Consider the following 13,891-nt stretch of genomic DNA (forward strand, 5'->3'; position numbering starts at 1 on the left):
GATGGGTTGCTAGTATATATATATATATATATATATATATATATATTCACTGAAAAAACCATAGGTTTCACACCAGTTATAGTTAGGAATTAGCATTTAAAAAACCTATCAAATTCACTGAAAAAACCATAGGTTTCACACCAGTTATAGTTAGCTGGAAATTTTACTGACATAAAACCATTGAAATTCCCACGTTATAGTTAGTTGGACTCACTATAACTTGCACGTGTAATGCACTGATGACACCATCCAGTGAATGTGTGTCTTTCAGATAAATAAATATGTTTTATATATGTATGTTAAGGTCGATTGGATATCTGCCTTATTAAGAGTATCTTGGTGAATACATATATTAGCGAGTGAAAGTAGGTCAGTCTCTCTGTCATCAGTGATGTCATGAGTGATGTCACTGACCATGTCATGAGTGATGTAATATGTGATGTCATCAGCAGTGCATTACACGTGCAAGTTATAGTGAGTCCAACTAACTATAACGTGGGAATTTCAATGGTTTTATGTCAGTAAAATTTCCAGCTAACTATAACTGGTGTGAAACCTATGGTTTTTTCAGTGAATTTGATAGGTTTTTTAAATGCTAATTCCTAACTATAACTGGTGTGAAACCTATGGTTTTTTCAGTGAATTTCATAGGTTTTTTAAATGCTAATTCCTTTCTATATCGAGTTTCTAACCTTTTTTTTTTTTTACAATTTGCTGTTTTTTTGTAAGTATTCATGTTTTTTTTATATAATTTTTTTCTTTTGCGCTCTGGGTGCGCGCTCCGGGAAGCTTTCAGCTAAGCTCTCCGGTAAGCTTTTCCGTGAGCTCATCTGAAAGCGCACCCAGAGCGCAACTGTCGTTCGTGAAAAAAAATATGAATGAAAAGTTAATAATAATGCAAAACATTTCGTACCATACAAATAAAATTAGTTTTTTTTAATAAGGAAAATGATTATGCATTTCTGTAAAAGTTTAATGACGTCACTTCGGCGCGCAACGTAAGTGCCCTCGGAAGCGCCTACGTTCGCGGCGCATAAACGCACGCAAAAGCGCCTACGGACGTGCCACGTTTGCGCCCCGGAAGCGCCTACGATCGCGCTGCGTAAACGCACCGGAAGTGCTCCGGAGCGCGCAGCGTAAACGCGTCGGGTCATGTGACCTTAAAATAACACTTTTCATTGGTTGCTAACAGTTTTTTTTACAATGAATGAAATCCCCACCCATTTCCTTCACTTCTTCTTTCACTTTTGTGACTGAAAGACCTGCCTTTTTTGCTGTTCCATATTTCTTGATTAATCATGGCTGCCAGACCATCCAGCAGTGAAGATGACTCCAATGATTTCATTGATGAAGAGCCTCCTCAGCCGAAGGTCAAAGAACATTTCATATGGAAATTTTTTAAGTTTCCAGCAGACCAGAAGAAGGTGAATGCACCAAAAGTAGAGTGCAGGATCTGCAAACAGGTCCTGTCACGGGGTAACCCCCCAAAAAAATACTCTTTTGGCAACTTCACCATGATTCGCCATGTGGAGAGGAGGCACCCCCAGAATTTTGCCCGGGAAAGTGTCAGGGCTCTGGCACAAGAGGTTCCCAGAGATGGGGCCTCTACATCAACAGGAGGAGCAACTTCTTCTGGGAGAGAACAATCACAGGAGCAGGTGGCAAACATACAACCTGCATTTAACCATGGGGTCGTCAAATGCAGATACTGCAATCAACTCCTCACCTATGGGGAGCAAAGTGTCCTGCTCATGGTTCGAGCATTGGAGAACCATCGCTGCCCTTCCCACCCCTAATTTTTTTGTTTTCTTTTTGCTCCTGTTGAGCAGTTTCCATTCCCTGTTTTTGTTCCTGTTCAGTTAAAAGAAGAAAACCAAAAGTTCTTTTCAGAACTACCTCCAATTCTCATCAAAGAGCTATATTCTTAAAAAAATGAAGAGTAAGTGAAATATAGTGCATTGATAATTGAAAGGAGAATGAGTAAGAAAGAACAGAAAGGTATGAGAGGTGAAAGGAAGTGAAGTAGGAGGAATGAAAGAAGGTGAGTGTTAGAAAAGAAAGTTATGACACAGTGAATAAACTGGAGGCCTCATTTCTGAAAAGTGACACATCGCTACGTGAAAACAGCGATGCGTCACTTTTCTGGACGCACTCCTTCTGACATTCCAGATATGTCATATTTAATATATGACTAATCAATTCGCAAGGAGTTACAGATATGTCAGTATTTCTGACGTATCTGTAAACACAAAAGTAACGCATTGCTGGAGTGCGTCACAAAAGTGACGCAACTCCAGTAATGTGTCCTTTCACATTGAAAAAGCACCATGTGAAAGGTCTGCTGTGAAGCAGGCGCAAGATTTTGACGCAACAGCATCCTAAAAGTGACGCACTGCGTCGTTATTACCAAGCTTTTTGCGGGGGAACACCCCCTCTGCATGCATTATACCTGACGCTATTTTTAAAAAGTGACGCATCTAGGTACATGGGTCACTTTTTAAAACTCTGCGCCACATTATATCTGCATCAGGTATAATGTATGCAGAGGGGGCAATCCCTCGCAAAAAGCTTGGTAATAACGACGTACTGAAATCTATGAGATTTCTCTGCGTCACTTTTAGGATGCTGTTGCGTCAAAATCTTGCGCCTGCCTCGCGTCACTTTCATGTTTACAGATATGTCAGAAATACTGACGTATCTGTAACTCCTTGCAACATGATTCGTCATACATTAAATATGACACATCTGGAATGTCATAAGGAGTGCGCACAGAAAAGTGACGCATCGCACCAACAGTGTTAAAAAAATGTGCCTCGTTGCACTATATTTAAAGGACGCAACACCATCCTAAAAGTGACGCAGTGAAATCTCAAAGATTTCACTGCGTCGCTATTACAAAGCTTTTTGCGGGGGAACTCCCCCTCTGCATGCATTATACCTCACGCAGATATAATGTGGCGCTTGATTTTAAAAAGTGACCCATCTACCTAGATACGTCACTTTTTAAATATAGCGCAACGAGGCGCATTTTTTTACACCACTGGTGCGATGCGTCACTTTTCTGTGCGCACTCCTTATGACATTCCAAGTAACGCATTGCTGGAGTGCGTCACAAAAGTGACGCAACTCCAGTAATGTGTCCTTTCACATGGAAAAAGCACCATGTGAAAGGTCTGCTGTGAAGCAGGCACAAGATTTTGACGCAACAGCATCCTAAAAGTGACGCACTGCGTCGTTATTACCAAGCTTTTTGCAAGGGAACACCCCCTCTGCATGCATTATACCTGACGCTATTTTTAAAAAGTGACGCATCTAGGTACATGGGTCACTTTTTAAAACTCTGCGCCACATTATATCTGCGTCAGGTATAATGTATGCAAAGGGGGCATTCCCCCGCAAAAAGCTTGGTAATAACGACGTACTGAAATCTATAAGATTTCTCTGCGTCACTTTTAGGATGCTGTTGCGTCAAAATCTTGCACCTGCCTCGCATCACTTTTATGTTTACAGATATGTCAGAAATACTGACGTATCTGTAACTCCTTGCAACATGATTCGTCATACATTAAATATGACACATCTGGAATGTCATAAGGAGTGCGCACAGAAAAGTGACGCATAACACCAGCAGTGTAATAAAATGTGCCTCGTTGCACTATATTTAAAAAGTGACGCATTTAGATAGATGCGTCACTTTTTAAATATTGCATAACAATGCGCATTTTTTTACACCGCGGGTGCGTCACAAAAATTGACGCACAGGAGGCGCAAAACTAGCAGCGCAAGGCCTTCATAAATATGGTCCTGGATTTTCCCCGTGCTTCGTTGGTGCGCGTACCATGCGCTTCCCCCGCGCAAAACGAAAAAAAAAAAAAAAATGTAATGCCCTGCAGGACCCTATTTTAGCCCCTACATCAAACCTAGGGGGTCAGAGGGAGTCTACTCTTCCCCCTTATGGTCATTTGCCCCTTTTTCAAACCCCTTGTGTCTCGATTTTACCGAGACACAAGATGGCGGCCGCTCCAGACTGTTTAGAATGTTTACAGACACCCAAGAGCCAATCAGCTTCCTGCGCGCAAGTCGCGTGTCGCGCCTGGAGCGCACTCCGGTGCGCGCACCGGAGAGCACATATAGATATATATATTTTTTTGAACCTAAATTACTCAAAATCCACTGGAGCACATATCTTGAGACATACCAAAGGCACATCGGGCTACCAGTCCCTACAATTTTGCCAAGTTTGCTGGAAATCCATTCAGCCGTTCGGGCTAAAAGTGAAATCGACCGCCCTATGGAAATTAACATGGGGAAAACGCGTTTTGGGACCCCCCTTTTATCTCGGCCCCCGCTTGACGTATCCCCCCCAAACTTTCAAGGAAGGACCCGAGCTCGACGAGGCCATTTTCAGGAAATTTTCAGGCAGATTCGTCAACCGGTGCCAAAGTTATTCCAAATAGAATTTTGAGATTTAACATTGAAAAAAATCCTAACTATAACTACCTACTGGCGACCGCCAGTAGGTAATATATATATATATATATATATATACTACATGCGTGTAATGTTGAAGAGTATTTTAACAATATTAACAATACCTTAATTCCTTTGGATTAATTATATTTCCTGATTATAACATTGTAGGATAACACACTACGCGTAATGTACAAAGAAGACCATAGCAGTTAAAAATTGCTCATTTATGAAAATGTTGAAGTAAACTTAGCTCTGATGACGTTTGAGGCTATCATGTGCCTAGGAAAATAAGGGTCAAATTAATGCTCAATTCATGTTATTGATATTAAGGATATCGTCATTAGTAATTTAACTACATTTAATAAATGGAAAAATGTACATAGTTGTTACAATGAAATTATGGCCTTGATTAAGCCCTCCTGGAACTAGATTGGACACCACAGATCTGACCCAACTTCATATCTGGAAGACGCCAGACCAAATGCAGCAAGACGGCGAGCAAAGGGCCTATCATAGCTCCCACCACCGCAACTTTGAACAAAGACTTGGGTGAATGATCGCTTGACTTGATGTGTATTGGACACGAATAAACCAATGACACTCGAGTGAAAAAACTTTGCAATAGAGTTACACTTTTATGATGTTTGGGAGTACAGCAGACCCACCTCTAAGACGGGGAATTAATTGACTCACCTAATTTAAGGTACAACATTCTATTTATTAAATGCGAACTTCGGGACTGGTCTTGACACTTTCCAGTTACAGATCTTAGAAGCCTTGAGAAAGTTACTTTTTAGTAACTAAATACGTGTCGGCTGTCCGTTTCATCTTCTTTCTTCTGGGATTACAGCCCAGAAGGACCTTTTGACTACAGTTTATATGTCAACATTATGAAAGACTGTATATACATATCTCTTAAATAAGTTATTAAAAATTCCAAGTTACAGTATTTTTTCTGATGTTCTCTTTATAATTGATCAAATATTAGTGCTGTGTATTTAAGTTGTAGACGGTTTTGACTCACTAACTAGGCCAAGACAGGTAACAACTCCCTTAGAAGCATTGGCTTCTATGATATTACATTTTTAGAGTGCCACGGTACGATAAACACTGTTTAATAGTCTCCTACTGATCCCCTCGGGATCTAAGTGGAAGCCGACATCTGTGGTAGTGGGATGTTAAATGTTACCTTGAGGGGCACCATTCTTGTGAAATAAAAACGAGGCTCATTGACAACTTTGACAACAAATCTAAGTAGAGGATTGGAAAGTGCGACAGTCCATACCACCACTACCTGTGCTGTTTTTTGGACAGATCTGTTTTAGGTAATATTAGCTAAAGTAAGTATTGCATATTCTGTTAGGCGCAGATGGGGTTATCTCTGTTTTCTTGAGAAATAATACCTTTGTAGGAGATATGCAGGGTGGGGTTTATCCTACTGAATAACATTATCAGGGGTGCAGTATAGATACCAGAGATTAGATTAGAGTAGGGTATCAGGGTTACTGTTGCCCAGTGTTTCAGGATGAAGGTATCAGACACACCCGAGGAGAATCTTATGTTTCAACTAAGATGGGAGACAAGGGGATACATTTCACAATTTTAATATGGATGCACCCCACCAATTTGATGGAGATATGGCCCCTTCTGGCAACACGTTTTTGCAGCAGTATATTTTTTTTAATCAATGGAATTTACTCACAAAATACCAAAGGGTAGGTTAGAACATAGCACTTACTGCTTGCAGCTTCAGTAAGGATTCTCTGCTGTATGCACCCCCCCTCTGTAGCACACTTTTGGACGTGCTGGGAGATGATGAATGATGCTGTTAGACTGTAGTTTGATAAATATGAAAGGGAAATGGCTGTGCAAATAACTAACGATATGGTTCTAGAACTAGAAAAATGAGAGGTTTGGAAAAAGGCCTTCCCTACAAAGTGATATAAAAAACATTTTTTTTAAAAGGATGGTGAAAACATACTGTCCCCGTAAAGTGATTACCTTATAAACCTGTGGTTCCCTTAGAGCCTGTTGTGCCTGACATAAGTAGTATATTATTATTTATACCTGTAGAGGCAGAGTATTTTTCTCTCATCACTGGGTTTTAGCATTAAAGTCCATCGGCAGAGTGAAAGACTCTTTGCCGTCGTGCTAAGATACCTAGTGCACTTTGTTCACTGTGAGTCCCAATGTCAATGCGCAGGCACTAAAGAGAGACTTGGACCACCTATGCCTGGAAGGTGGTAGCATCATCTTGCAGTATGCTGATGACCTCCTTGTGACATCTTCATCACTTGAGGCCTGTAAAAGCCAGTAAAAAAAGACACAGTAGCTCTGCTGGACCGCCTATGCCTGTAAGGTGGTAGAATCATCTTGCAGTATGCTTATGTCCTCCTTGTGACATCTTCATCACTTGAGGCCTGTAAAAGCCAGTACTACCTCCAGGAGAGAAGACACAAAGCCTCATTGCCAAAATGCCAGTGCTGCCAAAAATACAGCTAATTCAGAGACAATTGTTGCAAAGAAATGTAAAGGAAGTAAAATGGTCTGCAACGCCAGATAAACATAGAGGGTGTGTAGTGTAGTTCCTATATTCCCACTAGGCTCTGCGCATTGGAATAACATAAACAGCAGTTTAGACGTTTGACTGAGGTCGACTAGGTCTCTACTTAATATGTTAGACTTAATTAGGTATGCCAGCTAGCTCAGAGGTCACTAGAAACTTTCTTGAATGAACAGGGAGGAGTTAACTTCTCTGATTAGACAAGAAGGGATTAGCTTCTGACAACCGCATAAACATGACAACTTTGCTCCCTCCAGAATAAGGAGTATATCTCCAGAGTCGTGTGAAAACAATAGATAGCTATTTCACTCAGTCAATCGTGCATGCTTAGTTTCACCAGAGTGCAGAGAAATAGAGAGACGGGCGTTTTCAATAAAAGGTGGTATTTATTGAGCAGTCTTCTTTCTCATGCAAGAGAAGTGAATTGCCACAATTGCAATACTTGTCATAAAGTAAAGTGCGTACAGTAAAAGGAGTATTATGAAATAATACTGTACAAGCATTGATATGGTTTCTGAGCCATATGATACTCAAAACGGATAAAATATATACAATTATATACAACGATAAAAGTTGACTAAACGTACTCAACTGGTGCTTCTAAGATACGCCTACCCCAGTGTACCTAACCTAAGCCTAGTACGTGGGAAGGAGTAAGGGAGTTGCAGTTTAAGTTAAGTTAGTTTTGCCAAGAATCTGAATCAAGAATTCTCTAAGGGTCTAATCAGCTCCGTACCTTGGTTTTAGAATGAAGGAGGTCTTGTATCTCCTTCTCAGGACTCGATCTCCCAGTAACCCGCAAGGGTGATTGGAAACACTGGAGCTGGATTTTCTCGGCAGGAGAAAAGACAGTGTCTTTCTCAGTGCGTAAAATGGAGGGACGGCTTCCTTCGGCATTCGCATCAGCTGGGCTTCGGGTAAGTAGATAGCCGCTCTGCTCCAAACCACTGTGTGTTGCTTAAGGCAAATGCTGGTATATTTATACCTGGAAGGTGCCGTGTTTGACGTAAGGTTGGACATAAGACATCAATAAGAACTGTCACTAAGAACTGGCAGTTCTTTCAGGACTCGCAGGAGTTCTAGGACAAATCAAAACAAAAGCAGGGGGAATTCCCGGGTTGCTGGAGGTTTGGTTTGTTTAAAGAACTCGTACTTTCTAGGAGTCTAAGGAAGTAGCCTTGCCGTATTTGTACTGCATTGGCTATGACTAAATATGGATATGATTCTCATGCCTTTATAATGATATGATTTGTTATAACCACATAAGGGCATAAATCAGGAATATTTAATTAGGGTCCTAGATACGTTCACAACACCCACTCCACGTATAATGTTCATCCTTACTAACTACTAAGCAATATATAAACATATAACTATGCATGTGTTTTCCAGCCCACCCCAAAATACATCAAATGCATTTGAAATGGTATAGATACACGAAAATGAGTATTATACTGTACGCTTTAGAGCAGTGGTATCATTCAGATAAAATTTTGTTCATTTAGAATGTTGACTGAATGAATCACGAAATTTACATTCATGAAATGGCTCTTAATACAGAAGAAAAGGTCGAGACCATTTCATCACATATTCATACAAGATTGTAAATGTACTAGAGGCTGATTTCAAAATATTGTCTCTAGAGTCTCTAAAAATAGAAGTTCTGTTCTATAAGAATAGTTCTACTTTAAGCAGAGTATCATGTGCCAAAAAAAGTAAATATTTTGGAAATTGGGGGGAAAAAAAATTATTTCGCTTTCATGGGAAAAAATAGTTCTAAATGTTATCAGCAGTGCTGTTTATCAAAACTGAAGGCCGAATTCAGAGTTCAGGGAATGCTGTATGCTCACGTTTTCAAATATTATTTTCGTTGTTAGGAGAGAACATTACCTCAGCTAGACCAGCAAAAAACTCGTCTACAACAGTAGATGAAAGTTGGGCCAACGCTGAAAAATCAGAAATAGTGCATATATGCCATGCATTGCCATCATCGGTGTTAAGATCAGGAATGTTCACAGAAGGTTGTACCTGTGTGGTGCCGCTTTCATCTCGTACTTCACCGCCACCTAATCGTAATGGTGAAGTCTCAACGAATGCCATCTTCAGAATCGGTAGCCACTGGGGACAACACGTTGCATGAGTTGTTACCGGACAAAGCAAAGCATCGATATCCATTAGTACTGCTGAAGGTAGTGTAAGACAGACGTCCAACACACATTCTTCTCTGCATAACAGACATCGAAGCACAGGTAAGATGCAATTTTGCCAGATTGGTCTGAATGAAAGAAACCAGGTAGTATTCAGATCTCTAGCCAGGCCAATCCGAGGACCTTAGTGATACGTTCTCTGTATCGTATTGCTAGGATCGTTTCTTCCATCGTAGCCTGAGTTTTGTCTGTGACTTGGCTTGCCATATCGGAGCAGAAGGAACAAAAATAAAATTCCTGCTACGAATCCCAAAATAAGAGGCAGGCCACCGAAAAGAGAATGCACAAAATTAGGGAAGATGCCCAGAACTGTTTCAAAGGGTGCTAACAGTCCCAAAAAAATTGGCATAAATACATGTGCTATGCCACTTGTATCTGACATGTTTAAGATTTGGCTTAACATTTCTACGAAATGCATGGGGCAATTTGTCGATAATAGAGTATGTATCTCTGCCGCTGTCCTTGCAACTTGCAGGTCATAAGTCTCTTTGGACGAGGTTAAAGGCACAGTTGTCTGTAAAAGAATAGACTTCATTCTGCTTAAAGTATCAATTCGAATAGAAGAGATATTCACAGAAGGCCATATTGCTGCCTCCATGTCTGGATTGCTGTTTGGATACAATACTTGCATACAACAAATGACCCTGGAAGTAACGCTCACGAGATAGGCTTTTCCTGGCATCATGCCACAACAGCTGTGGTCACTTAATATAACGTAGCTAGCGTTGGAAAGTTATCTGAAAAAGGGCTCTATCTGTGTAGCAGGGGTGCCGTGCAGATGACATGAAAGGTTGTTTGATGAACCTTCGCAGGCTCCATACAAGTTAATACCTTGACATAGAAGTGTACCGCTTAGTGATTTCTTACAATTGTTACCACTAAGAAATACCTCTTTTTTCCCTTCACTATAAAATCTATGTTTATAAGGTAAATTCCAGGTTGACTTTATGTATCCTTTACCCAACCTTTCATACAGGCCTGCTGGTATATACTTTTGGCATTATTGAAACTGAAAAGTTGTTATCGGGATTGTAATGGTGCCATGTATTATCCATTCAATGACAGGTCTTTCTGACATTTTCAATGGTAATCTTTCTAGTTTTTCAATGCTCAGCACCGTATAGTCTGCTAATTTTTGTGCCAGCCGGATTTGTCTATCAGTAAGGTTAAAGATAGAAAATAATGACGTTGTGTTGCTTAGACGCCATGGCACGTAGCCTGAACGTAGGTTTTGTAACGTCAAGCCTAGCTGTACAATAGAACGCAATTGGGATTGACCATGTTGTAACATTAGCATATCCTGTTCTATTATATCAATAGCAGATGATACAATGCTGTCCAGTGAATAAATTCTGGAGGACAGAGTCGCTAACCCATTGTCCACTACAGAAAGTGATTTTTCCAAATTAATACGATCAATTTCTTGTATTTTTTCAGCAGTTTCAATTCATGTTACTTTCCAAGTTTCATTGTAAGCTGCGTATATACCGGTGTACATGAAACGTTTTTGACGCTGTTTGCGAGGTCCCATTATGAAATCTCGCAAGTCAGCACCTTCTTTAAGCAAAGTTAAGTGTTGCTTAATTTCGGGAAGTGTGGATCCCTGTAGCCAGTCGAGGCATAGTTTTCCTACACTGTATGTTGTAACTATCCCTGGATGTTGTCTCTGGGAATATCTCAGTTCTGGCCTATTCTGTTTGAACCCCTGTATTTTGTTCAGGAATCTATCTTGATAGTTGTTTGTGTCTGTGGTCCAGATCAACCATTTGTTCCAATCAGGAATTGTTCTGTTTTGTTTTAAAATATAGGACACGTCTAACCCCTCATCTGTAGTGGTGTTTCCATCAGGCATAGGCTTTGGTATAGACGGGTTGTTTAAATCTTTTATCTTGGCTAAACCAAGACATGCTGTTTGTTAAATGGTGTCATTCAGAAACATTATTTGTTCTGTGATCATGCAGGCTCTAAACAATGATTCTAGTCCTTGTACCTGCCAAGCTTTTGTACCCCAGATGGTTTTTGTCTCAATGTTGTTTTTCCAAAATTCAAAACCAAATATAGACATTTTTTCATAAAATTTTTCAGAATAAATCAGTTTAGTATTTGCCAACATGGTTTTCCTTCCTGTCTTATTTAACATTTTGAAATAAAACGTTTCTGGATTAGTGTAATTGAATTCCGAAAAGTATGGAAACTTCTCATAAAATGTTTTTTAACTGCCTTTTGGTGGAGTTGGACAATGTTCCCACTGATTATAACTGAAAACATTTCTAGGATTAGCAGATTTATGCAGATAATGATGCCCAAAGTCGTTGAAACAATACATTTCCTCATAATTCGATAGACCCTGTAAATAATCATGTTCTGTAAATTTTGCTGACATTTCTAAATCTGACATCATATTATTAATATTTTCAAAGTCCCAATCATCAGAGAAGGTACTAGGTGATACAAAGTCACTTAAGGAGATCTTGAATTGGTGTGGATATTTCAAGACCTCAACCGGGCCATAGATGTCATAGTCAGTTTTGTCCCATGTTATACCACCAGGTATAGGGATGGCTGTGATGTTCAATGATGATAGTTCTCTTTTTTCGATGATGTGAGAGGATCTGTGTGGTTTCAGGACCAAGTTGATGTTCTGACTTGCTGTGTCCATTGTACTATATTTTCCATCAATAAATCTACCCAAACTTAAAACTAAGATGAGCCACAGAAGGAGGAAAAGTACACCTAACACAATCCATAATTTAATCCATGGTGAAGTTAGATATGTTTCTCTGAGTTGATCTAAGAGCTCTGTGATTTTCTTTTTGAAAGTTTTTGTTGCTGGCTTGTCTCCATGTTCACTTGGATCATCGGAAAAGACATCAAAGTTGATAAAGTAGCCAGATGCAGTTCTGTCAATTGGTGGAATTGCTTCCGGATTTCCATTGATCTTTGGATTTTCTTTTGTTACGTTTGTATAGTCCGAGGCTACATCGTTGTAGACAGGTGTTTCTTGACGAACTGTTGCAATTTGGGTTTCAAGAGGTACAAGTTCCATGGCTTTGTTGCATAGTCCTTTTTTGTTCACTGAAGGTTTATCAAATGTGATTAGTCTCTCAGTTTGAACCTCTTGGATTGTAGCAAGATTTGGTCTTCTGCTATTTCTTGGGAGTCCACTGGGCCTACTACTTATTATTGGCAACATGGTTGTGGTTTCACCAGGTCGATTGATACAACTCGGTTCTCCTTTTTTCCAGCAAGGGGCGGTAGTACAATTGATCTTGTTCCGCTGACAGCTAAGACAGGTACTGCTTTTCTGTAAGAAGGCCCAAATTCCTTCTTACCTGCGATCTTTTCTCTGACCAGATCCACAATCTTTGGAATCCAGACAGGTCTTGCAGGGACAGGTGGTTTTTCTTCAGTGGTCGTTGGCTTTAGCTTTTCGTTACTCAGACTTTTTCTTGTTTCATTTAAGTCCAGTAAAACAGCCAAACGATCTTTGATATCAAAGGTTTTTTGTTTCACCACTGAAGTCTGACAATCCAAATCCTGGACGATCATTCTAGTACCAAATAAAAGTTTGTATGAACTGATACCTCCTAGAGAATTTCTTGGCATGTTATTAAGACTACGTTGGACACTTATTAGATGTTTGACCCACCCGTCACCCGAACCTAATACCATCGCTGTTATAGATTGCTTTATATCCAAAATTTGCAGCAGAACTCTGCTGCAAAAACAATCGCACAGCTTCTACAGAGCACGTCACAATCTTATTTTGTTTACCGTTTATTTTTTATTTCATCGATCTTTTCCACATGTCATCAAACTTTTCTTACTTAAACACGACAGAACAGTTCCAATATCCTCAGGTTTCACATGAAATAATTGTGCCCATCCAGGCCTCGCACTACTTCACGTCAAGGATATGTAATTCATAAAATGCAGCTATGATTATTTTCCCAATGCATTTCGGGCATTTTTTTGGGCCCTTCGTCAGGGGAAGCTGTTAAGATAATAAAAAGAAACCCACATTAGTCCTCTCTTAAATTCGCCCAATAAACAATGTACTGATACTGTGTGAAGTTATCAAAACCTGCAGCGTTTACTGAACGCGTTAACCTCCCCCACTCCTTCCTCGATGAAAAACCTGCCATTATCCTCGCGTTACTAAGTAAACACTAGCCACCCCATTTAAAAAAACGTGCAAAAAATAATAATACACAACCTCCTGTGTAAATTAGCGCCACCCTATGCACAATGTGAAATAATTTACACAGGAGTATGTTAGAACACTGATGGTTTTCTTTTACGTGGTATGTGAATGTAAATTTGGGGTTGTCCGTAGGATGTAGCAGTTTCACGTAGGATTCTGGGAGGTGTAGTTTAGAAAGGAATCAGGTTAGTGAGGGAGGACACTGGGAGGAGTTTAGGGTCTCCGACATCTAATTAGATGTAATCTGTAACACACTTACCGCTAGAGGTGCGAAGTGGAATATTTAAAACGCACGGCTAATCGGCGTCAAAGCCACTTGAGAACGAGATGAAGGATGTAGCACTGATGAAGCTCTGGCAGTGTCTGGAACGTAGCAGGTTGGAGAGTTTTTTAATACCTGTGAGATGTATTAGTTGGGTAAAGCTGATAGGTTCATTGCTGGGG

This window comes from Lissotriton vulgaris, chromosome 4_1, assembly GCF_964263255.1.
Source record: "Lissotriton vulgaris chromosome 4_1, aLisVul1.2, whole genome shotgun sequence".
NCBI lineage: Eukaryota > Metazoa > Chordata > Amphibia > Caudata > Salamandridae > Lissotriton > Lissotriton vulgaris.